Here is a 23,868-nt window from a genome sequence, read left to right on the forward strand (position 1 = left end):
CAAAGCTATTTCCCACTTCCCCATTTACCCCATCCCCCAAAAGATCTGGAAAAGGAGATAATTTTAGAAGTGGGAAATTTTATGGCAGTTTTTAAAATGTGACTGTGCTCCAGCTGCTCCTATATGAAGCTATTGGATGTTACAAACTCAGATTATCTTAGTCATAAAATGGTTTCCACCTGAAACAATGTGCCTGATTCTCTAGTGCCTTGCACAAATCTAACAGGGTACGCAAAATGCAGAGTGAGCAAAAACTCTTCCATTCCAATTTGCAGGTTTATACCTACTTTTAACAAATACCACTTGTCAGCTAGCAGGTATCTTGTCACATAAGCTAAACCTGTAAGCACTGCTTGTGTGACTAAGCTGAGCAGAATGCCTATCGGTTGAATTATTTTTTCCAAATCATTAGTGTGTTATGAACGTCAGCTGTCTAATGATCAAAAGATTCCTTGCGCCTGAAGATTCCTTTCTTCATTCTTTCACCCCTTCATTTTTTTAAGAAGATGACTAGGTCGGCAGCACAACAGGAGGCAAAGCTTTAGCCAGAAGTTCTTGTAGAACCTGTGTGTGAGAACAGATTCCAGCTCCATGCAATATCCCAGATGTTCTTGTCACTGACCCTAGTTTTTCATGGTTTTCTGTTTCTGCTGTGGTCTGGGACCAGCTAGAGTGGCCCTGCCAAAAAATTCGGGACATTCGCTGTAAGTGTGGCAATACAGAGCTATTTCTTTCTTCCCCTTCCTGTAATTGTTGAAACAGCACCTCAGAAGCAGGACACGAAATGCGAAGCTTGCTGGCCATGTGCACAGGCATAAGAGGCTGCTGGCGAGGCTTGTTTCTGTTGGTTCAAACTTCAGTCATCTGTTGGAGAAAATTGTGCTGCACCTTTTCTTAGAAATATTTTGAGGACCTGTTTGTAAAGTCTCATCTTGGTCTTACATTTACACTTTATTCAATCTTCCTGTAAGATGGTAGCACTGGAACTGAGACCTGTACAGAGTATGGGATTTAATCTGCATTTGTTAGGGGTTTTTCTGGTAGGTAACTGTGGGCTGTTGCAAAGCATCGTCGCATCGTTTTTGTTCTAGTGTTACGTTCAGGAGAGTTTGATGGCACCTTTAGCAAATAAACCAGGCTGAGGGTTTAAATGCATTCTGTATCTGCTAGACGTAAGCAGCCCTTGTCTGCATCTCCGTGGAGCCTGTCAAGCTCCAAGATAGAAAAAAAAATGGTGTACACCTGTAGTTGGCAGTGCCCACTTGAACTGTTTTTTCCATCTTAGACTGCAGTGCGTTTGCATAGACCTTGCTCTCACTTGTATCCAAATGCAAGATTAAAGATGTGTATCTTCCACTTGCAGCTTTTTTAGTTTGTTCCTCAATATGAAAAACACAAATCATGTTTTTTATTCTTCAGACAAACCATTTCTAATAGCAATCCAGAAAGACCCTGAAAATAGAAATCAGTCTGTTGGCAGCAGGTGAAATAAAATATGGGTTGCTCCTATGCTTGCTCATACTCACAGCAAGAATTCATTTGGACAGTCAGCTGATGAAATGTAAAGGATAAATTTAGTAACAAACCAGTGTTCTGCTGTGTTTTAACACAACACCAATAATTTTTTTTCTTTCCATGCTTGGATCTGAATGTGAGATCTCTAATAGTCCCTTGAGGGAAATTAATTTAGCAACAGAAAGGCTGTTTCAGCTTTCCTATTACTTGGGCATATATACACAATATTATACTAATGAGGTAGAGTTTCAAGATTAAATCCAAATTCTTGATGTAACTCAATGCTAAAGATGGACTCGGACATTTTTAAATGTTTGAATGTTAGTGTTTACCATTTGCCAATCGTCTTAAAAATATAAAGATTTGACTTTGGAGTCCTTGTCTTAGTATGTTATACCCTGCAGCAATTAGTATATGATGTGTAATGGTCAGATAAACAAAAGTTACTAAAATGTTTGTAAAAAAACTGCCTTGGGAAGATAGAAAAAAAAAAAAGATAGTACAAATTTCCTCCGAGAACAGAAGAGGGCTGTAAAGGCAGGATGTAGGTTTATTTGAAGGAAAGATGGTTAAGAAATTGATTACTTTTTTTCTATTCTAGGCAAAAGTTGAAGGGCAACATGCCACTACTTGAATTACTAAAATATGAGGGAAGCACCAGTTGGTGAACATGGTCTTACTTAATGCTACAGCTTATGAAGTTCCAAATAGGAAAAAAACCCAATATGTTATATCATGTAAAAATACAGAGAATTACTTCGAACCATAACCTAATTATAAGAGAAATCTGTACATTTGTGTAAATCTTTAAAGGATTCACTATAAATATAAAGGCTTCTTGTTTACATAGTTGCTTGGTCAAAGCATACTTTGTCTGTAGTTGTATTACTTCTTACCAAATTACTTCAGCAAGCAAAAAAATTATGTTAGCATGAAATCGTGGAGATGTTGAATACTTTTTGCAAAGTGCTTATTCTGTGTGAAGTTAGAAGAAAAAATGCCAGCACACATTTTATTTTTTTTTCGTATCTGCAAAGGTATCAGCTTCAGTAAACCCAAGGCTTTATTAAACCATGTTAACTAGTATTTTGAAGCAATATATATGCAGATTCTCAAAAATTTCTGTATTTGTATGCAAAAAAAATATTTTTGATGCATAGTAGTTTTTTCTGTCAACTTTTTCCTGGCTCCAGGGACTCCATTCTGCAAATGGAATGAAAATACTGAAGTGAATAAAAATCAGAATCTTCAGTATTAGGGCCTAAAAACGTAAATAACACCTGGCGTCAGAATTTTCAGTATCAGTATTTAACTGTAGTAATTAATTCCTACAGTGATGCCAACAAACCTTTCAGGGAGGGGGGAGCACGTTACCTATAAATCATCAGGTATGGCTGCGCAGAGGTAGAACTACTGGTATTCCAACAATAAAATGTAGGCTCGGATTCATCAGAGCACTCAAGTGTGTGTTTGGCTTCACTTGTGGAGTTTGTTGATGAGACTATCCATATTTCTAAAGTTAGGCATGCATTTTTATGCTCTTCTGAAACCGGGCCTTGGCAAGAGCAGATACTCATAGCTTTGAAATACGCACTTTGTAGACAATCTGTCTTTCTCTGAGTTTATGCAATTTATCTTGTACTTAGAAGACCAGATGAATTTAGACAATTCTCCTTTTTATTTTTTTGCATTGCAAAGGGAAAGTGAGAAAAACACGTTTAACTGTACAGTTCAGCATGTGAAAGCATTGTTTAGGTTTGTAAAAGGTGTGTATTTGCCATCAAGCTCAAAGGAACTTACTTGAGCACGTCAGAAAAAAAAAGCATGACAAGCAGGTCACATTATATACATTTGTATAGTTCCATCTGTATTCCCTGTATAGTCAAGATTCCTCCAGGCAGCTGGAGACACGCGAGCTGTGAGTATGCAGGGAAATAAATAAGTTTACCTAAAAATTTCAGGAATACCGTGCTTTTAAGCCACAAGTGATGTTGTCTATGTGTAATTTTTAGTGTTAAAAGAAAATAGACAGTAGCCTTAATAACAAGGTGCAATACTTACGAAGGGCTAAATATGGAAGCAAGTGTGTATTTGTACATCACTGCGACATGTGCACTCTTTTAAAACTGACTTTTATAGCACTGGGATCTTATTACCTCTCCGAAATTATAGTGTTGGTATAACTTTATCACCATTTATTATACATTATGAAACAGGATTTGGGATTTCCTAAGAACCATAAGGAAGAGAAGGGGAATTGTAAATCACATAGGGTAGTGGTATGTTGTTTTACATGGCAGAAGTAACCTAAAACACCTTTACAAAGCTATACAAATTCTGGATTACTGAAAGAAAAAAATATATTGCTCTTGGTTACAGAGGTAGTTTAGTCTGAAATGTTGCATGATGTTATGAAAATGCCTACTTCAGTGTTCAGTGTTTGCTTTACCTCTTGCATTTTATTACTGGGGTTTGTCTGTTTGTATTCTGATTGTGAAGACGTTCATAAATTACCAGTACTTGGCTTGAAATTGTATTCTTTTGAAAATAACTTTTGAAGTGGAGAGGTTTCTTCATCATACTGTACAGTCTGAATGTGATCGTACACGTAATCTGCTCCAATTTACATGGAGAGGACATGCACACAGAAGGTTATGTAGGAGATTACGTTGAGGGTTTGTTGTTCAGTTATGAGCAATCAAACTAAAAGCTCCACTCACATACTTCTCTCATCTGCCCCGTGGGGTCAAAAGAGTACAGGTTACCAAGTATGATGTATCTTGCTATCTTACACTTTTTGGGTTTTGCTGTTAGATTGTAACATACATATCATTTTCCCATCTCTTAACAGTTTTTGTCTTACGCTGAGAGTCCAGAATTAACTGAAAGACAGAAGTGATCAGCTCTGTTGAACAGTAGGCTGGTTGGTTGGTTGCGTGTTTGACTGACTTCTTGCAGAGGGCTAGAGTACAAAATTTAGAGAAATTACTTGAAAGAGGCTTGAGCCAGTCAGGTAAGACCTGAAACAAAATCGCTCAGAATTGGATCCTTAAGAATAGTCTTAAGCAGTCAATTACAGAAGTTTTTTGGGTTTGGGTTTTTTTTAAATGACAAGCCTGACAAAAAGTCTTGTTACACAATGAAGAGCAAAGTGCAGAGAGCATTGTAACAACTGAGCCCTGGAAGCATTACAGATTTTCTCAGCACAGTTGCAGTTATTCCTGTGAATAACTGCATTGACTAGGACTGCTTACACAGGTAAAGATTGTAGAATGAAGGCACTTGGGTTTTCCTCTGTATGACTCTGTCCACTGTAATTGCGAGTGTGAAATTGTGAATCTCCCAGAGTGCTTGGGAGAGAATTTTGCAGTTAGGCGTTGTGAGAGGGATGGTTGTGTACCTAGGCACATTTGTTTGGCTGTCGGAAGATGTTGGCTCAGTTTATAGTAATACCGAAGTGGCCGTGCTTTGGATGCGTCACTTAATGACAGGTTTAAGAGCTGTTAAGCACATGGTATTCAGCCTGTAATCCATCCCACTGATACCAGGCCCTGGGAGAAATGTTTCTCAGAATGGGATCCAGAATGGCCAACCTGTGTGAAGGGAGTCACCACTGTAGTCTGTGTGCTGTCAGCTGAAGCAAGCGCTCCCGTTTTTGTGGCCGGCTTGAGGGAGGTGGTTATCTTCATTAATTTGTGACCCACAGTACAGAACGCTCTTTTGAAGAGTATTCTTTCATTCAGAGATCAAAATTGTTGGGAGAACTTTCATGTTAAAGTAAGTCACCGAATAGGTTGAGGTATTGTCAGGGCTGAAATCAGAAGTGGTGGTTTCCTTCCTTGCAGAGCCATGCTGCAGCTCACCGCCCGGGCTCTCACGGAGTCCTGTAACCTTAACTAAGTCTTCTTCCCCAAGATTTGTTGGAACCCAGCAAAGAGCCCTAAAACCAGGACAGTGTGAGTTTGACCCCCAGATAAAGGAGGCTCTTTCCAACTCTTTCCCAACTCTTCCACTTCCTGAGCAAGTGTTTTGTTAGCAGACTTTTATAAAGAGGGTATTGCTCCATCATTTTCCAGTGGTATTTCTAACAGCACCAGCCACCCCTGTGTTTGGAAGGAACCAGACATGATCTCTGTTAGTCAGGGGGTTTGGGGAATGTTATTTTACATGTGTATCTCTACATTTCACCTAATGCTGTAGTTCCACAGCAGGTTAAGTTGGCATAAGCTTGTGCTACTGTTGAAAGAGCTGTCCCTACCCCCAGCAGAGACATTTCTAGAGAGAAATAGCCAGGGTTATGCTGGCTTGAACCACTCCTAGAATCACAGGTCTGTATACAATGCTTGCAGGCTAGATGAGTATATGGCTTGCTGGATTTACCTCCGCTCCTCATGTGGCAGGCGTGACAATACTGCCTTTAGCCCACCCTGTCCTGGCTGGAGTCTCGTTAAGGGCCTGGACTTGTGCATACTCCTACAGCAGCTGGCCTGAGAGCTCCGCAAACAGCTGGTGTTTAGCACTACCAGAATACCATTAAACAGCGTTGATCTTGGTGTGAAATGGAGTATATAGACAAAAAAAGAGGAGTTAGATCAATAATTGTACGTGTTAAGACTACATCTTAACTGTGTCATCGTTTTGTTAAGCAGATATTGGAGAAGTTAAGGGACGTGAAAAGCAACCTTACTGGACCTTGCTCCTCCTTGACCCCAGGTGCATCCTGGAGCCAATCTGATCTTTGTCAGGGTAATCTCGGGCCAGGCAAGGTTTATTGGGGGGGTTGGGAGATGAGATCTCTGGGCCGCAGAAAACCAGAGTATACTTCTTATGCAGACATGGTAGCAAATAGGAAGGATCCTCAGCTGCTTTGCTAGTGCAGTTTTTCAGCCACTTTTTATTATAGCACCAGTGTAATAGCAATGGGAATGCTGAGGAAAAGGTTCTTAAGGTAACTGAAGATAACTGTCAGCATCAATTGCACTACATTTTTTAAACTCTGTGAAGGAAGTAATTATGTTTTCTTGTCATCTGGTACTCATACATTGTTTCATGTAAGAAAGTATTTCCATCATAGAAGGTGATGACTTTAGCACAAGTTAAGCAGCTGTAGGAAAACAAAAAGCCCAGTTGCCCAGTTTTCATGAATATGGGGTTTCTCATACGCTTGGCTTGCATAGGGCTGCAGTATTTAGATTGATGCATATTTTTGTCTCACTTCAGTCACAGAAGGGAACTATCTGTATTGTTCTTCCTTTGTTTCTATGAAATACTGTTTTGTAGAATATAAAGCAAATGTAAGTTTTTTAAAAAACATTTTTTCTGAATTACTATTTTCAGGGCCAGAGCATTTCCTCTTTCCCTTGGTGTAAAATTACTGAGCTTTAATTTGCTCTGCATTGCACTTTATCTATTTTTTCACTCGTTGGGCCATGTATTTTTGATATGCAAAACAATAAAGGTTTTGTTAATCTAGTTTTGACTAGAAATTAACTATGAAACTAAGATGTTTTTGTAAAAATGCAAGTTCCATAAAATACAGCGTTTTTAATGATACGTTGAGAAATATTATAGCTTCTAAAATGATTTACTATTTGGTAAATTCAATACATTAATGAATAGCATGGTTTAAAATGGGATATGAATAAGCAGAAGACAAAGTTCTAGATACTGGATTTGCTTATATGCAGAACCTGCACTAGTTTAATTGATATGGGTCTTAAAAAAATTATCTAATTTAAAGAAGTATAAGTCTTACTTGGTAAGCCTGGTTAAAATTAGAAGAGCTCACTGAAAAGTTGAGATCAGTTTAACTTAATTACCAAAGAGATGTGTTTTTCACTACACTAGTGCAGTGCTGTACAGTGGGCAGTCTGAGAAGCCCCTTGCCTCTGGAGGGGCTGAAAGCATTCAAGTGTAAGACACCGCCAGAAGCCGTATGTGAGTATGTACTTCCCTGCTTCCAACAGTAGCACTCCAGCCTCTTATGCTTACAGGCCCACTTCCAGGTGGACAGTGGTATTTTCATTTGGTTTTTCCTACCTTCATCCCCTCTAATTTTGGGAATTGGTGTCCTAATGACAATCTTCCTAAATGAGCTAATGAAGAACTCATTTTCCCTGAGGTTGTGGTGTTAAACTTCCAGCCCTAATAGTATTGTATGTAGTTCAGCATGAGAATTTTTAGGTGCCAGTTTCAACTAAACAAAGAACAGCTACTCTGCACCAGCACAGAATCCCTTCAAATCTTGTGGAGTATATTGAAAAATAAAGACCTTTTTTACTTTTACTTTGTCCAAACTCTTTATTCCAATTCACACCTAGAGAAGTGGAAGTCTGCAGTGACTGGAAAATAAAGCATGGCGGTAAAGAGGCAGGAGAGAGACAGCGGTGCTCTTGTTTTCTTCCCAGGGTGAGTCCTTCCTGGGCGCCCCTCTCCCAGGCTGATGGGCCTGTGTGCGTGCAGACCACACACAGCTCTGAAGCCCGTGACACCATGATGTGAAATCCCTGCAAAAGTGCTTTGTCAGCCACTTCCAGGCATCCCCAGTTCCTTTTCAGAGACTTTCAGACATTCTGCTTTTTCATTTCAGCATCCATAGGTAAAAGTAAAAGCTAACTGCTGCTCCAATAGCATAAGTACAGTCTCACCTTGGGCTGAAAATAGATCTTTACATTTGTAACCATGCTTCAGTTTTGCCTACAAAAGATGGGCAGGATCTGGGTATTTCTGCATGCTGTAAATCTGTTGTGTCCTTCCAGGGACTGCTGGGAGTCCCTGGAGCATGGCAAGTGCACCGGCAGCGCCATGTAAGCTTCATGCTTAACACTGGTGAGCACGATGATACCTGTGCCAAAGAGAAAGCATAGATCCATGTTACCCATACATCGTACCGCTGAGCGCTGCGCAGCACTGCTCAGGTCTTGCAGTTGTGGGAAAAGCAAGATCAGAACCTTTGCACTACGCACAGGGTGCCTCTGCAAAGTTGGTGTGTGTTTGGCTGAGGAGAAAGCAGTGACAAGGCGGCGGTCCGTCGGGAGCACAAATAACACATCCGTTGCCCGACTAGTTTCTGTGTTTTCTTGTATGGTTTGGAGGAGAGCTCAAAAGAGAAAACTTCTGCGTGTAGGTGAGGCTCCTCCGCGGTCTGGGTCGGTTCTGCCCTCTGGGGGCAGTCAGCCGGCACTCAGCCGGCACAGCAGATTTAAGTCTCTGGCAGTGGAAGTACCTTACCTGCCCGCAACAAAAAACTGTTTCTTAGTAGAAGTGGGTGGGTTTTCTTTCCTTTTTCTTCAGCTGAAGAAACACAGAACAAAATGCCAGCGTGCAGTCCTGTGTTAAACTCTCGCTGTCTCCCTATAGCACCGGCAGCTGGGAGAGCTCCAGAATTTGGAGGACCTTCGCTGTAACTTGTCAAAAAGCCTCTGCAATCTATTGCCGCTGAAAATGTTTTAGCGCTAGGTCAAAAACAGACAGACTTGGGTTCTCCAAAATTACTCTTCAGAATTCACTGTTACTTTATGTGGGAAAAAAAGTGTTCAAATCTTTGTATCTGCGTCTGAGTAAACTCTGCCTGCTGAACCATGAGTACTGCCCGTGGACTTCAGATAGTAGGGAGTCATTCTCAGTACAAGTCATGACACTCCAAACATCTCAAATATTTTTCTTAAATTACAAACATCTGCAAAATTAGCAATGTGTACATCAATGCCTAAAAGTCTATAGAAATGATTGAGTTTAAATACTAAGTAGTATGTGCTTGTACCTGAAAGTTTAAAGAAAGACTAGACTACGGAATTACTAATTTGCTAAGTACTAGCTCCTGAGTTTTATTAATGCACTAAACCAGCTTTGGACGGAGTAACTTTTTCTAAGAGTCAAGGAGGAGTATTTTTTTTCTCAAGTTATTCAAGTGGTTCAGGTAATGAGTAGTTTGTTTCTGGTCACTGGGTTTTAGAAGGAGCAAATCTCACCCTCTTGCACTTTAGTGTTCATTGTTTGTACAGAAAAAAATCTTTTCTGCTTTTTCATTTCCCAGTGAAAGATCAGTTCACTAGCTACCGGCAATGATTCTTCGACTAGATTGCAAAGTATGCTTTGATAAATTTACTCTCCTCCATATGAATCCTGATAATCTGATTATTATATTTTTTCTAGCTTCAAAAATGCTTTTGTATAATTTTCATAGATAGAGTTGAATAAAATTGCAAGGAAGAATCTAAGTCATCTAATGAGGACATTAACTGGTTTTTTTCCTAAGTAAAAATTAAGAACATAAAGAAACATCAGCTATCATGAACAAAGTCAGTCCGTTAGTGAGATAAATATTGGTGGAACATCTTGATTAGTAAAAAGCAGTGGTCTTTTTTAAAGTTACATTCAGTAGAAAACCACCATCTTTTAGTAAGTACCACAAGTGAAAAAGCAATTTTTCTTCAGGAAAAGCACAAATGGAAAACAAGATTTAAAAAGTTCTTTTAAACCAAGGTTTTCTAATTGTCTTTAGGCCCATCCTGCCTGGTACATTACTGTTGCACGTTCAGGGATGCTCAGGACAATAGACATTCCTCATGGGAAGCAGCTAGTTCCAAAGTGTTAACTGAAATAAAAGCAAAAGTGAGCAAACTTGTAGAATTTTCTAAATACTAGCTCAGCTATTGCCAAAAAAGTAAAAAAGCACTACTCACTACTGAACTAGGATTTCAGCATTTTAAAAGAATTGCATTTTAATCTAGCTCACATACCATAGTTAAAACTAGATTTCTGTTGGTTTGTTTCTTTGTCTTACAGGGCTTATACTTGTTAATAAACCTCGGATCAGGGTACACCAATACTCAGATGACCATGGTTGAATTGGAAGCTCCCAAAATCCCAAATTCTATTAAACATTATTACAGAAACGATAATCTTCAAGTGAAAAACTACTTTATCTCAAAAAGCAAGAAGAAAAAGAAGTTAATTCTTTGTTTGGGAAATGCCATTCAGCTACCATTAACTCCGGAGCTGCATGCTCAGCTGGTCTCCCGTAGCTTTGTCAGGTCGCATTTTTGTTGAAAGCAGATGGTGATTAAACTACATAGCAAAAAACTTTCCTTTGATCTTTGAAATTGAATGTATACAAACAAACTATGCATTTTTGTACAGCTGCATACTGTATCTTGAATCAACTCCAACCTTTTCCCCTAGGTTAGCAACCCCCAAACTTCAGGAGCTGAAGGTGCTCCCATCTCCTTTAGCATATGGTTGTCTCCCATCTTGTTTCTGCGCTCCAAAACCCCAGAACGCAGGATGGAGGAGTGCCCCAGGGCAGAGTGGCTGGGGGCCTGTGGCTGAGGCAGGGACCCGGCATGCCCTGGGGGACCACTTTGGACTCCCGGGCCCAGCGTGGCCAAGCAGAGGGACGCAGTCCCTGTGCTCACTCAGCCGGAGCTGCTGCTGCTCCGGCCCCAGCACCTCTCGCGTGTCTCACCAGTGTCTTGCATGCTCAGGCAGCGGAGTGGGACCAGCGGCTGCTCTCTCACGGGGTCAGTAGGACTTTGCAGCAACACTAGAACAAGCTATGCCGAGGAGGAGGCCACTGCAAATTGGGCTTGCAGCCACGATCCTCCCCCTCAGGAGAGCCTCTCCAGCCACCCTACCTGCCCAGGTTCGTTCTTACCACTTCTCCAGCAGCACACCGCTTAGGAGGCATGGAAGGCTCCTTCGGGGCTGTGGTCTCACGGCTGAGACCTGCTGCTTCAGATGGTATATTGCTCAAAACACTCTATACTTCGTCCTAATCAAAGACCAGATCTCAGGGCCGGGATGTGTAAGAAATGAAGGATCAGACCTTATTTTTTTAGCATACCATCTATTGGAAGGGAGTGGGAAAGGTGAAAAATGGGTATCTTGTTCTTGTGGCTGCTGTAATTAAATGAAGGAAGAAGGTATTGCATGAACATTATTACTTAAATTTTGGGTTGTTGCTGTAACATATATCAGCCCAGTCCGGCCAATGAATGAAGTGTGTTTCTTGCAGTTCATCCTACAGGAAGAAAGATAAAGAAAAAAAAAAAAGATACTGAAAATATCCTTGCTTTAGAGCAGGGGTCCTCAAACTACGGCCCGCGGGCCAGATACGGCCCCCCAGGGTCCTCAATCCGGCCCCCGGTATTTACAGACACCCCCCCCGGGGGTTGGAGGGGGAAACCAAGCAGCCGCAGATGACTGCCTGCCACTGCATCCGCGCGCCGGCCCCCTGGTTAAAAAGTTTGAGGACCCCTAGTTCACATTTAATTGAAAAATATTTTTGCAATATGTATTTGTATTTGATGGGCTATGGCCTTTAATTTGATATTCTTTACAAGGATTAGTGTGGAAATTTTGTTTTCCTGTTTATTAAGCTACCTGCCCATGCTAGTTGTTCATCTGCATAAAGAATAATCCGCTACTTCAGAGGTTTTTAGGTTGCTGGTTTTTTTAAACACTGTTCTGTTAAAAATAAAACACAGTGTTTTTTGTGTGTTTCTCAGTAGAAAAACAGCCCTTACTCAGGCCCCTACAGTGAGATCCATAGAACCCAATGACTTGAAAAAAACGCTGGAGGGCAGGTCTTCAGCGGTTATCAGCTGCCATACCTACCATAGCTGTGACCATATACATCAGCGGAAGACCTGCCCCCAGAAGGGTTCCGCAGAGGCGGCTGTAGGGATGCTCAGCGTGGCACAGGAGGCTCTCTGGAACTGGCAGAGCTCCCTTACCAGGATGTGGCCTACAACAGCAACAGAAAGACACTATTGCACTTCTCTGCAATCTGCAACTGTCCACGGGCTTCGCGCAGATCCATCTGCAGTCCTTTAAATCAAAGCTCTGACTGCAACTGTCAGCCCTTTGCTGTCACTTACTATCACAAAGTTAACTTTTTAAAATGAGAAAGAGCTTCCAACTCTGGCACTAATGGAAATACAGAATACTTTTAATATATATATATATATATTTGGAAAGTATTTGAAAAAAGTGTTTTGTCTTTTTTTATACAACTTTTAGCCAAATAGACGTATTCTGATTATTACTTCTGTGGATACCTTTCCACCTGTAAATAAACTCATATATTCAGGTATATGAACCTGAAGCAAAAAAAAAAAAAAAAAAAGACTGTTCACTGGCTATGCGCTTTGCTAGCTCTTGGTTCCTTTGTACATAAGAGGTAACTGTTTAAATGTTGGGTGGGGTTGTGTTTGGGGTTTTTTTTAATTATTGTTCCTCTAAAGAAAGAAGAAGAGAAAAAAACTTTTGACTTTGTTTTCTCTTTTCTGAGTTAATACAAAGATTTTCTAACTTTTTACTGCAGAAATGGATAAATACCTGGTGCTATGTGAATTTGAGTCAAACTGGCCATAGCAAACACACCAGTTAGAATGCACTTTGCCTGTGGCACACAATGTATTTTCTCAGAAGGGACTTTCAAAGGACCATCAGATGTTTACATTTCTTCTTGTTGCCCCAAATAGTTTTGAATATTGAAATATCTCCCAAAAATAAAATCATGATCCATTACTGATGCGACAAATCCTTACATTTAGGTATCTACGACAGGTTTGTACAAATACCATTTTAGAGATAGTTGAAATATTGGGCTTTCATACTTTGTAATGCTTTGATGTGACAATAAATATGCTGTTGCTATCTAGTCTAACCTCATTGTAGACCTGTAACTTCCTGTTTATGGTTATGTCATGAATTGCACTGGCTTGAATTCAGCCAAATACTGACTGTTCAGCTGAAATACTCCGACTGTTATGATGTCCACAAAACATTAATTAAATGCACTTGTATCTGACTGCCGCAGACTATGTCAAATTATTAATGTAATAAAACCCTTGTGTATAACTTTTGCTACTTGTTTATGGGAACTTTAGTTCTTTTACAGCCATGAATGTCAGCACACCAACCAAGGACCAGCTCGAGTCAGCCACAGGCTTTGCATTGACTTCATTACAAACAGGACTGAATTCCTTCCCTTCAGTCGGTAGGCAGACATTTAAACACCACAGCATGAGCTAAGAAACACGTGACAGGAATGTGGCCCTTGGATTTTAAGTTTTGGCCCTGTGAATTTTAAGTGCAGCATTTAGCTAGTGACTATGGTTTCCCAGTTCGAGGCTCATGCTATAAACCTGGTCTTCTTAATGCATTAAGCTAGCAACACTTCTGTCCTGCTCTTGCCTGGCAGTGGAGGAGCAGCGTCCCCCGGCTCAGCAAAGAGCACTCACTCCTGATAGGGAAAGCTTCGTTTGAATGGGATATGCCTTTCTCATGGTAAAGTTAATGAAGTACTGCTCTAAACTTGGGAGTTGGGAAGGCATTCCTACACAGGGAGTAGTTTCTTGGGGGGGGTGGGGGGGTGGGGAAGTATAAATTAATACCATTTCTGTGCAAGTTCTCAACTCCTCTTCTGGCTTTGTTAGGTCATATTTAGATTTTCCTTTGGCTAATGCATTCCTACACACTGCTGCAAAGCCAACTCCAATATAAATAGCAAGGTTATTAAATTTAATGAGCGGTTTAATCACCTTTCTTCTGTTCGCATTTTCCTCCCTTCAAGCAACAGCTCCTCACCACACACATGCATACTTGGTCATCCATCTCCAGTAAAGAAGATCTCTAAACTCATCTGTTCTCTCAGCCAGAGGCAAAACGGCTCGGACAAAGACACCCTGCCCTGGTGCCCAGCAGCACGTACCGTCACTGACAGTCTGGCCTGCCCAAACGGTCCGTTCCCCGTGCTGCTGAAGCGAGCAGTGAGTGCTGCTCCTTGTAGCTTCTCTTCGTAGCCCCGCTCCTGCCGGGCAGGTACCCAAACCTGTCTGATTTGTATCACTGGATTAGGTAATCCTACAGCTGATTCCTCTAGATATAAAAAAGAAAGGGATTTGAAGCCATGTAATTAGCAAGGGAGCATTTTAGTGGTATTTCACATTGAATTCCACTAATTAAAAGAGATAATAATCTCTGCTTTAATTGATTTTTCTGAAGACAGGCAGATGGACCGTTACAATTTTCTTTACACAAACAACATGTTTTCTACTTTTGTACATTAAAGAAAAGAGATTTCATTTTAGCCCTAAATTCAATACCTCCACTCCCTGCTCTCCATGCCTGCACAGGCTTCGCCTCTATCTGAGCCAGTTCTGAAGAGTTTTAAGAAGTGACTACCCTAGGTGCTTTTGCTTTAGAAATATTTCACACCTTCATGTACCTCCTTTAGAAAACTTTGAGACAGAATGATTCCTTCTCTGTCTGGATCAATAACTTCCTCTAACCTCATTTCTTTTCACTAAAATAATTCACTAAATTTAAATTTGGGCTGCAAATACTCTTAGCTGCAAGAACATTTTTTTGAGATGTCCTGTGCATTTTGTACTTCAAATGCTGTCATCGTCTTGCTTTATGCCACTACCTTTGAGACCTGTTCTCCAAATTTGGTGTTACAGAATCATTATGTTATAATCTTACTTCTTCTGCGAGGTCCTAGTGGAAATCTGCTGCACCAAACCAACTTTTTGGCAATGAAAATACAACCTAGAGAACAATAACATCATTTTAGTGCCCTTAATTGAAAGTATTATTTTCTAGTTTATTTCCTTAAACTGCCAACTTTTTTTCTCTCTTTCCCACCCACTCTTTTTTATGATGCCAAGAAAAATATTTAGGTTATAAAAATGCCATATTGGTTTGAAAATTGAGCTACATTTCTCTTCTTAGCTACAAAATAAAACCCAAACATTATGCTAAGATTTATGTTCTGAAGTTAGCTTTGGAGAGGAGAAACAGAGAGAAAGAATATGCACCTTCCTGAATTATATTTCCCTGCTTTATCCCCAGATGATGCCACAATGAACGGATGCAGGAGTTTGGGTTTGTCGTTTTGTTTTTTTCTTTTACAGTTTTTGGGGAAGGAGAAGAGTTTTCAAACACTTTTGTTTCAATGCAAGGCAAACGACAAGCAAATTGCTCACTACTCTTTGGCTCAGCTTTGCCTTTTGGTCACTATAGTACAGCGTCTTTCTCTGAAACGAGACTTCATTGATTTTTTGCAAGGTCATAAAAACAAAACGAAATTTATGGATGAGGAGAATGGAAGGAACCACTACCAAGAATTGGGTTAAACGACCAAGTTCGGGTTTTAACCAACTCTATGGCCTAACTCCAAGTGTCTCAATATGACTCTGCAGATCACTGGGCCACCAAACTTTAACTTCGCTATTTTTCAGTAATAAGTGAACATTCCTTTTTGGCTAGAAGCAGACTTACCCTTCCTCCCCAGACTTTTTAACTGTTAGCATTGCAGGCTTTTTAGCTTTCCTGCATAATACTATAAGCAGCATTTTTATATATATATAATATAGGTAATCTATGTGTAGTAATATATGTGTGTGTACATTTATACAGAGCGTGTGTGTGCATATACATGGTTCAGATATCCTTTTCATGAAGTTAGGTTTCAAAATGAGAACATGCAGAAAAAGGGAAAAATAACTAGAAAACAGTCCCTTTTTAGGAGAGATGAGATGAACAACGCGTGCAAACTGACAGTGTATTACATACAACTGTTACTGAAAGCCACTCAGTGCTCACCAGTTTTATCGAAACCGGTGGGAGCCGCACAATCCCGACAGCTGAAAAGTGTCGGGACCGTGCCCCTGCGGTGCAAACTTATGCAGTGCTGCCCTCTAGTGGTACGCAATAAATCTGCAGTCGCCAAACAGAGTGGCGGGAGTCACCACCACGGCGAGGTTGGAGAACTGCCGCTGGGTTGGCCCTTCAGACCCGGGCTGGGATCCCCACACAAAGAGCACACCCCAGAGGGCGGGCGCACACCCCCGCCCTCCCTTAAAATCTTCATTTTTAACTGCTGAGCACACAAAATCCTACATCTTACGCAGCACTGAAACATGGTGAATCTGTCGAGTAAAAACAGTTCAGAAATTTGAGAATTTATGTAAATTCTTCACAAAGCTTCAGGAAAAGCTTTAGCTGGGAAACACTAGAGTAAGAGAAATTTCGCCATTGATCCTTGCAGATTAGAGCTGTGTTTCTATCATTTTATCACCAATACTGAATTACCTTGTTGTGTACAAGGCACGTCGCATCCCTCTCTTCATTACCTGTGGTTGCGTGCATTTGACTGATAAATCTGTGGAAGTCCAAGTCTCCTGCCTTGCTTCTGATATCTTCCTTGTGGCCTCATTTCCCACCAGCATGGAACACGACTGTCACAGTGAGGCATATATGCTTTACGTCCCCATTATTCACTACTCTAAGCACTTACCCATATCACTCAAACCAGCTACTCTACTTGGGCTCCAGAGGATCAGAAAATTAGTCAGCAAGTGAAAACCCAAATATTTTTAATAATGTCCCTCAATGGTGAGCCCATTTAAGGTCAGAGGAAGCAGATACTACTACCTCTGCCAGGTCAAATGTCAAAGCCCGAGGGCTTCGACAAGGGTGACAGGATTAATCACATTTGCATCCCACTCTGAGGTCCAGCTGCACTGGGCACCCTTTCATTTTGTTACACCTATACCTGTCCCACTAGACCTGCTTCCCACTTCCTGGGATACACCTCACCCACTCTCCAACTGTGTAGGGCGTCCCCTGCCCTCAAAGCAGCAAGGCTCTCGCTAATAGTGCCCGTACAAGCAGTCAGTAAAAAGGGTACCCCGAGTCCTACGTCAGAAGAGGGAGCAAATTCATTCCTGCAGCCTTGCTCTTTTAGCATTGTCAGAAAAAGCACATCTTCCCACTGCACCCTTGGAAACAGGAGCACACCGAGGATGCCTTCATCTTCCCACACAGCCGGAACTGCTATTCAAAGGCAAACATGAGAGCCCTTCTAGTTCAAGCTCATGTACTTTAAAGTCTCACCCCCTCACAGTGAGCAGAGCGCAAGCCACCCCCAGAAATCATTGCCAGACATGCTTTTTAGTCCTTTTTAGGCCATCAACACAACTTCTAGCCGTCTTAGAGCAGAAATCGGGTCTTTATTTTTGCCCCTCTTTATTTTTCCCCTCTTTTCTGTTCCTTGCAGGTTCCTTGTTCTGGTGTATGTTAGTATCACCACCGTTATTTCCCGTCATGCCTGAGGTATGAAGTGAGTAAAGTGGTGACTCACGTAACCAAGTTTAGCCTGAGCTCTTAGCTAGGACTGACCAGGCTTTCTGAAGTGCTGTAGAGTGGAGTTTTCCGTTAGGAGACTCAAATGATGTCCTCTTCAGAAAGGACTGGTTCCTTCCTTCTGGTGACGGACCTCTTGACCTGTGAAACCAAACAGGATACAGAATAAGGGAAGGAAGGAGGAAAGAAATTGTTTTTTACTTCCAAGGATTTGGTAGCAATCAGAAACTTCCAAAAATACCTGCAAAATCCCACTCCCAGGCTGCTGCTTTCTTGGGTTCTCTTTTCTTTAGATGTTTATGTTTTCTCCCAGAATGGTGGTCAGGAGTTTTGGCATTTCAGGCTGAACTTACAGCATGTGGCTTGCTACGTGGGGTGATTTTCAGAGCTCCTCCCTCTGCCAGCTCTGTTGCTTCCCAAAGTCAGCAGCAAAATGAGAAGTACAGCCTCTCACTGAAGATGTTTTATATTTAGGATCGGCACTCAATAAAGATGGATTCTGCACTGCGCTGCTACAAGACACGTGGAGGGAGGCAGACCCTGATGCAATGTCAGAGCTGGGGAACTAGAAAGCTATCAGAGGAAAGCAAGATGAAAGTGGAAGGGAAATGAAGTAAGTGGGTGATAAAAAAATTCTGTTATATAGGGAGAAAGCCAGGAGGATCAAAGGATCTCTTTTATTTGCATTTTATCCTCATTTCTGTTCCTTGCAGTTTCCTTCCTCTGCTGTATATTATTATCACCTCTATTATAAAACTTTCTGGTTGCTTGAAATTATCCCCAGCTTTAATCTCGTGCTAGGCTCTTCCCCTTTGATCCAGTGCAGTATACGCCTTCTTGCCATATGACTGATTGTGTGACTGCTGCATATATATGTAAGAACACACTTTTTGTTTTTGACCTAATTTCCCCATCATGTCTCTAGTTTAAGTCTAGGCAAACCTGTGGGTCCTTCAAAAAATCCTTTCTGTTTACTTCAGGGTGGATTAATCTCCCCAAAAAAATATTACAAACTGAAAGCTCCTTCTAACATCTTCATTTTATTTTTGCACATGTTACAGTTATAATTATATACAATAGAAGAACACAAGCTACAGAGAGGGACACCTAATTATGCCCTTCATGTCAAAGCTAAGCCGAGTTCAATGAGAAGAGAGAAACCTGTTACTGGCAGACCCTTGATTCTTTCTCTTTTCAACTTATTTAAAAAAAAACCAAAACAAAACACATACCTCCTCCTGCTGTTCCCTCCTACCAGCCTCTCCTGGGACCACAGCTTGCCCTGTTCCTGCAAACCGGGCATGATGCCAGGGCTGAGATATTACTGAAGAAGTCTGGGACCTGAAGGCCAGGAGAAGAGCCCTGCGATGACAGGGGACAGAGCAGAGTCAGTCAGAACATCAATAGGAAAGATGCTGTTTTTCCAAAGGACAAACCAGTGCCTCCTTCTTTGGTGGGAAACAGAAGGCAAGGCAAAGCAAAGCTGCCCAGCTCAGCCGGGCCCTATCCCTCTGCAGAGGGGAGCTGCTCTCTCACAGGGCTGACCCCAGACAAGACCAGGTGAAGCCCTATTCTCTGCTTCCCCTCCTTCTCACTGGTTTTAGGTCATATTTCTTTCAGCTGTGCTCCACCCTTTCGTGTGTATGGAACACACTGACCCTGGTTGGCAAGAAAGTCTCATCTTCATTCTTCAAAGGGAACCCTGAAGGAACAGTTCGAATGGTCTGAAGTAAACAACTACATTTCGGAATGCTATAAGGAGTGTCAAAAACTACCAAAGCCCGCATAGTATTTAAGCGGTTTGTAGCACAAACACTGTTAACTAAACCTTTCGATTTTAAGAGGAACACAGAATCATGAAATGATAGAACGTGACAGAAAATTTATCCTTTACCTTGATCACACAGGCTGAACTCCAGTCACACAGCTACAATAAGCACCCGGATAGCTCAGGAAAAAATGAGCCACTGAAAGGAGCTAGGACAGCACCTAAATTGTAAGTCTTACCCTGGCCTACACAATCTTCCACAAAGTAACACATCTTCCAGCAAAATCAAGCTTTTATTCTCCTTTTATTCTCCAGAGTATCAGTTCCTCCTTCAGATTCGTTCTCCAGCATTCCTTGACTTCCATACTCAGTTACAAACTCCTACCCATCACCAACACCACGTTGCCTTCACTATCAACTTCCTTATGAAGATGAGAGCTATTTGAGGGTTTAAAAGAGCAACAAGTGATTTCATCTTGTTTTCCTTCACGTGAGTTTTGTACTAATAAGCACTAAACAAAGGATCTGCAAAGATTAGAATCACCAAGCATATTTAGATTTTTTGCTTTAAGCTCTTGCACTTGCAGCATTCTCTCTCTGGAATTGAACGGGACCACGGTTGTTTCTCATGCTGCTTTGCATTCAGATAAATCCACTAGTTAATAATGCAAGATGCAGCACCTCATTTTCTAGTATTCTTAGATCACAACATGACCTTGAATATCTTTCCACTGCCACCTTCACAGACTACACTGCAGAAACAAAGAATTTGCATATGTTATTGAGTTAAAAAAAAGAGATACCGGGATCTTACCACCTCACACCCCTCACACGCCCTACTCCCCTCAACACATTAGCATGCATCAGATGATGCAGCACAGCTTTCTTTTACTCTTTTTAAAATCTCAAACAACGGTGAGTTTATTGATGCCACCCTGTGCTCTGCCCTGGTGATAAATTACATTCCCCTCTCAGAAATACACTTCACTTGATATATCATTGGAGGTTCTAACATCAAGAGCAAGAAACTGAATCTTGCTATGCAGGACTGAAAAGCCCTGCACTAAAACACCTTTTGCAGCTGTGAGTATCAACACCCACTCATCACCTTGCCTTTCTCAACCTTCTTTTTAGCAGGATGCATTAGTCAGGCTCCTGAAATAAGCACCTGCAGGGCTTATTTTCCGTTCTTGTGGTCTTCCTTTGAACTTAAGCCAGCCTGTGCCTTCCCAAAACATTAACAACCATGGCAATAAATATATCTGATAAAAGTTCACAGAACATTAACATTAGCAAGCCAACAAATGGCTAACAAGTGTTGGAGAGCATTACATGCAGGGGATATGTAACAGACTGTGGAGGCCCTTTAAGACCTCCAAAGGGCAACTGCCCTCCTGGGGAGTGTGGATGGGCACAGCTGACATGAATTGACTCACAGGGCTGGCTACCCAGCTCAGAGACTTCAAAGGCTTCCAGTTTGGGAAGGGACCATGTTGTTTGCCTTGGTGATTCAAGTTTCGTATGATTGACTTGAAGAAAGAAAGAAAATGGGCTTTGTTAGTTCATTTTTGCTGGGTAGTGGTGGTCTGGTTTTCTATGCTTCAGGAGAGAAGTAATGTTTTGTGTGCAGTGCTACCAAATTAATAGTGGTAGCAGTTATCTTCATAGGCTGGTAAGAGGCATGACATGCAGTCAGTCTGCTAGATCACAACGTGAACAAGTTGTGGATGTGTTGTGGGGCTGGAGCTAGAATATGTAGAGCATTGATGAAATATGTGTGCAAATGTGCTCTTTGTCTTATATGGTGATGTCTGACATCCATAGAGGGGGGACAGATACACCGGGGGTAACTTCTGATGTTGTTCCCATGAGGTATGGGCTCTGGGGTTCTCTGTGTTAGCAGTACAAAGCAGAAGGGCTTTGTGGCTGTTCTGGCAGCTCAGATTTCCTGGGGTGTCAGAACCTCACAGGCAGCCTCCCACTGCCAGGAGCCCAGCATTGCAGTGTGCAGGGAAATCCCGTAGTGGCCTGCTCTCCTAGCGTGAGCTGGACTCCAGTCCCCTGAGTGTTCCCCATCATAAGGGGAGAGAAGTGAATCACTAGATACTGAGGTCTGCCTCGGGTTTGATGTTTTCCCTTCTGATCTTAAGGCGTGATCTTGAGTCTGTGTGGCAAATGCTTCATCAGGAGTCATGTGTCAGTAGCATATGTAAGGGCTTTTCTTTTTTCATAGCCTTAAGACTCAAGGCTGTGCTCAGTCTGTTCAGGTGCTGTTTTCTCTCGGATGCCCACAGCCTATATTTCATCTAGAATGATATCAGAACAATTCAGATACGCAAAGGCTATCCACCACATTCTTGTTGAACTGTATCTTAACTACCCAGCAAGCCACATGGAAAACTCCGGTGGGAAGTGAATCGCACTCTGGCTAGTTAAATTTGCAAAGGGGGTATAGGCAAGCAGGGTGTAGTTATCCAAAGTGGAAGCTGGCCAGAGCGTAGTGCTGTGGCTCCTCCTTGTTACTCCAGGTTACTTCTAGGGGAAGGGGAGAGTGTGCTGAGTACTGCAACCCCACAGTTCAGAAAGGAGTCTCTGCAGTGCGTATTGTTCACCTGCTGACTTCAAACGTTGTGTCAGAGCACAGGTACAAAGGCTGGGGGGGAGAAGGATGCACAGGGACTTCAGAGGAAACACTTGGTTACCATAGCTCTTCATCCAGACAGACAGGAAGAATTATTGAATTTTCATTGTAGGCGTCATAACTGCAGGTGTTGCTGGGAAATTCAGTGCAGCTGTCTTAAGGCATAGACAAAGACAGTAAAATTAGAAAAGCGGTACATCCAGCTGAGGTACAGTCAGCAGTGAGGTCATTTGAACAGGAACTGGTATTCTTAATGACTTCTGACAGGAGATGAAAATACAGTTTCTATATCGTGAAAGCTGCAGTATTGAGGACTTCTGCTTCAATTTCACAGTAACGTTTCCTTGCTGCTTGTTCTATTTCAAATTAAACTGGCTTCTTGGAACTTCTGAATGGCGTCCTTCCACCTCTGCTCTTCTTCTGAGACTTCAGTTTTATTCTGAGCTGATGCAGAACTTGTGGCCATGCTGATTTCCTTCTTTCACAACAGAACTGATCTGCTTGTGCTGCAGACAGCAAGAACTTGGTTACTGGAGGGGAAGCTCAACATCTGGGGAGAATCAAGTTGGAAGTGAAAATTCTGTCTAGGAAAACTGTGGTAAAGAATAATCCAGTTTATGGTAGTTCTGTTCAGTAAGCATTTGAACACTTTCTTTTCTGACCAAAACTTTGAAGAGTTGAGTCTGGGTGTCCTTAGCCTGTATTAAGGTCCATTAATAAGAGAACGGTTGTCAAATAAATTGTTTTACAGTTGCTCTAAAACTTGCAACAAAACACTTTCTATGGAAAAATGCAACTATGAAGAAGCTACTTTTTTCCCCCTAGGAAAAAACAAAGTATTTGGTCAGTTCAAACATGGCTTGCAGGAACACAAGGGAGACAAACTAGATCAGTTTGGTAGCAACCTGTTTGTGCCTAAGGCCCACAAGACATTGCTGGGTGATACAGTCTGAGATACTTAATCCTTTTTCCTCTGTGAGACAGTTCTTCCTGTCAAGATGTTTTCCCCTTAACTCTAGTCTCTGGCTGGAATGGAACACCGTTTAAGGACAACCATGACTGTGTTGAATGGGATATAGATCCTGAGGCTTGTAAAGCAAAGGCACTAAAACAACCTCTGAATATACATCTCCATGTGAAATAAAGCTGAAATGAACGGTTCTGAATTAGAAAATGTCAGAATAAAACTTTTCATGTGAGAACATTTCTAAATATTTCATTGGGGGTGGGGTGGGGTTGGTGGTGGTGGTCTTTTTCTGTCTTTACCCTGAACTTGAGACAAAACCATAGTGTTGAAGTATCAGAACTTAAGTGTTCTGATTTCTTACTTGTTCAGCAAAACACCTGCAACTTTCACTGAGGTCAGTTCAAGTCAAAGTTTCCAAAAAGATTGAGAAGTACAATAGGAACAAAGCTCTACCCCGGTGCTGGATTGTGCAGCCAAGAAGTAGGGTGGAAGCTGTCTTCTTTCCTATAGTACATCCTGCTAGGAAGCATCCTTTCCTCTTGCAGCTCTAGGATTGCACATATGCTTTCTTTGAATGCTGACAGAGTATGTAAAGGGGCAACCTACTGCAGTGTCTTTGTGCTGGCCTTGCCTCACGGTGCATTCACAGGTGAGCAAGCCAGGTGTGGTCCCCATTTACACAACCTACTGTGCAGGCTGAGGGCCTGTTGCCTGGGAGTTGGAACGCATGTGGGGTTCAAGGGTGCTCTCCACTGAGAAAACAGGGTGTTGCGGCTAGCCCAAAGGGCTGGCAAGATGTATTCATCAACAGAGAGCCGCTTC

The 23,868-nt window shown here is 41.7% G+C and overlaps 2 long non-coding RNA genes across 4 annotated transcripts; both read right to left on the reverse strand.

Annotated features, from left to right (window-relative positions):
* Positions 1-9,971: 9,971 nt before the first annotated feature.
* LOC130146055 (uncharacterized) lies at positions 9,972-14,304 on the reverse strand. Its single transcript, XR_008820746.1, has 2 exons — positions 14,234-14,304; positions 9,972-11,536 (listed from the first exon to the last, which is right to left on the reverse strand). It is a non-coding gene; the product is annotated as an uncharacterized LOC130146055 (long non-coding RNA).
* Positions 14,305-14,312: 8 nt separating this feature from the next.
* LOC130146056 (uncharacterized) lies at positions 14,313-18,218 on the reverse strand. 3 transcript variants are annotated; one of them, XR_008820748.1, is made up of 4 exons: positions 17,912-18,215; positions 17,707-17,811; positions 17,228-17,361; positions 14,313-14,400 (listed from the first exon to the last, which is right to left on the reverse strand). It is a non-coding gene; the product is annotated as an uncharacterized LOC130146056 (long non-coding RNA). The 3 variants fall into 3 exon arrangements; XR_008820747.1 differs by lacking the exon at positions 14,313-14,400 and adding an exon at positions 14,413-15,072 and having other exon boundaries at positions 17,912-18,218; XR_008820749.1 differs by lacking the exon at positions 17,228-17,361 and having other exon boundaries at positions 17,912-18,211.
* Between the last annotated feature and the right edge of the window lie 5,650 nt (positions 18,219-23,868).

Source organism: Falco biarmicus, chromosome 3 (genome assembly GCF_023638135.1).
Source record: "Falco biarmicus isolate bFalBia1 chromosome 3, bFalBia1.pri, whole genome shotgun sequence".
NCBI classification, from domain to species: Eukaryota; Metazoa; Chordata; class Aves; order Falconiformes; family Falconidae; genus Falco; species Falco biarmicus.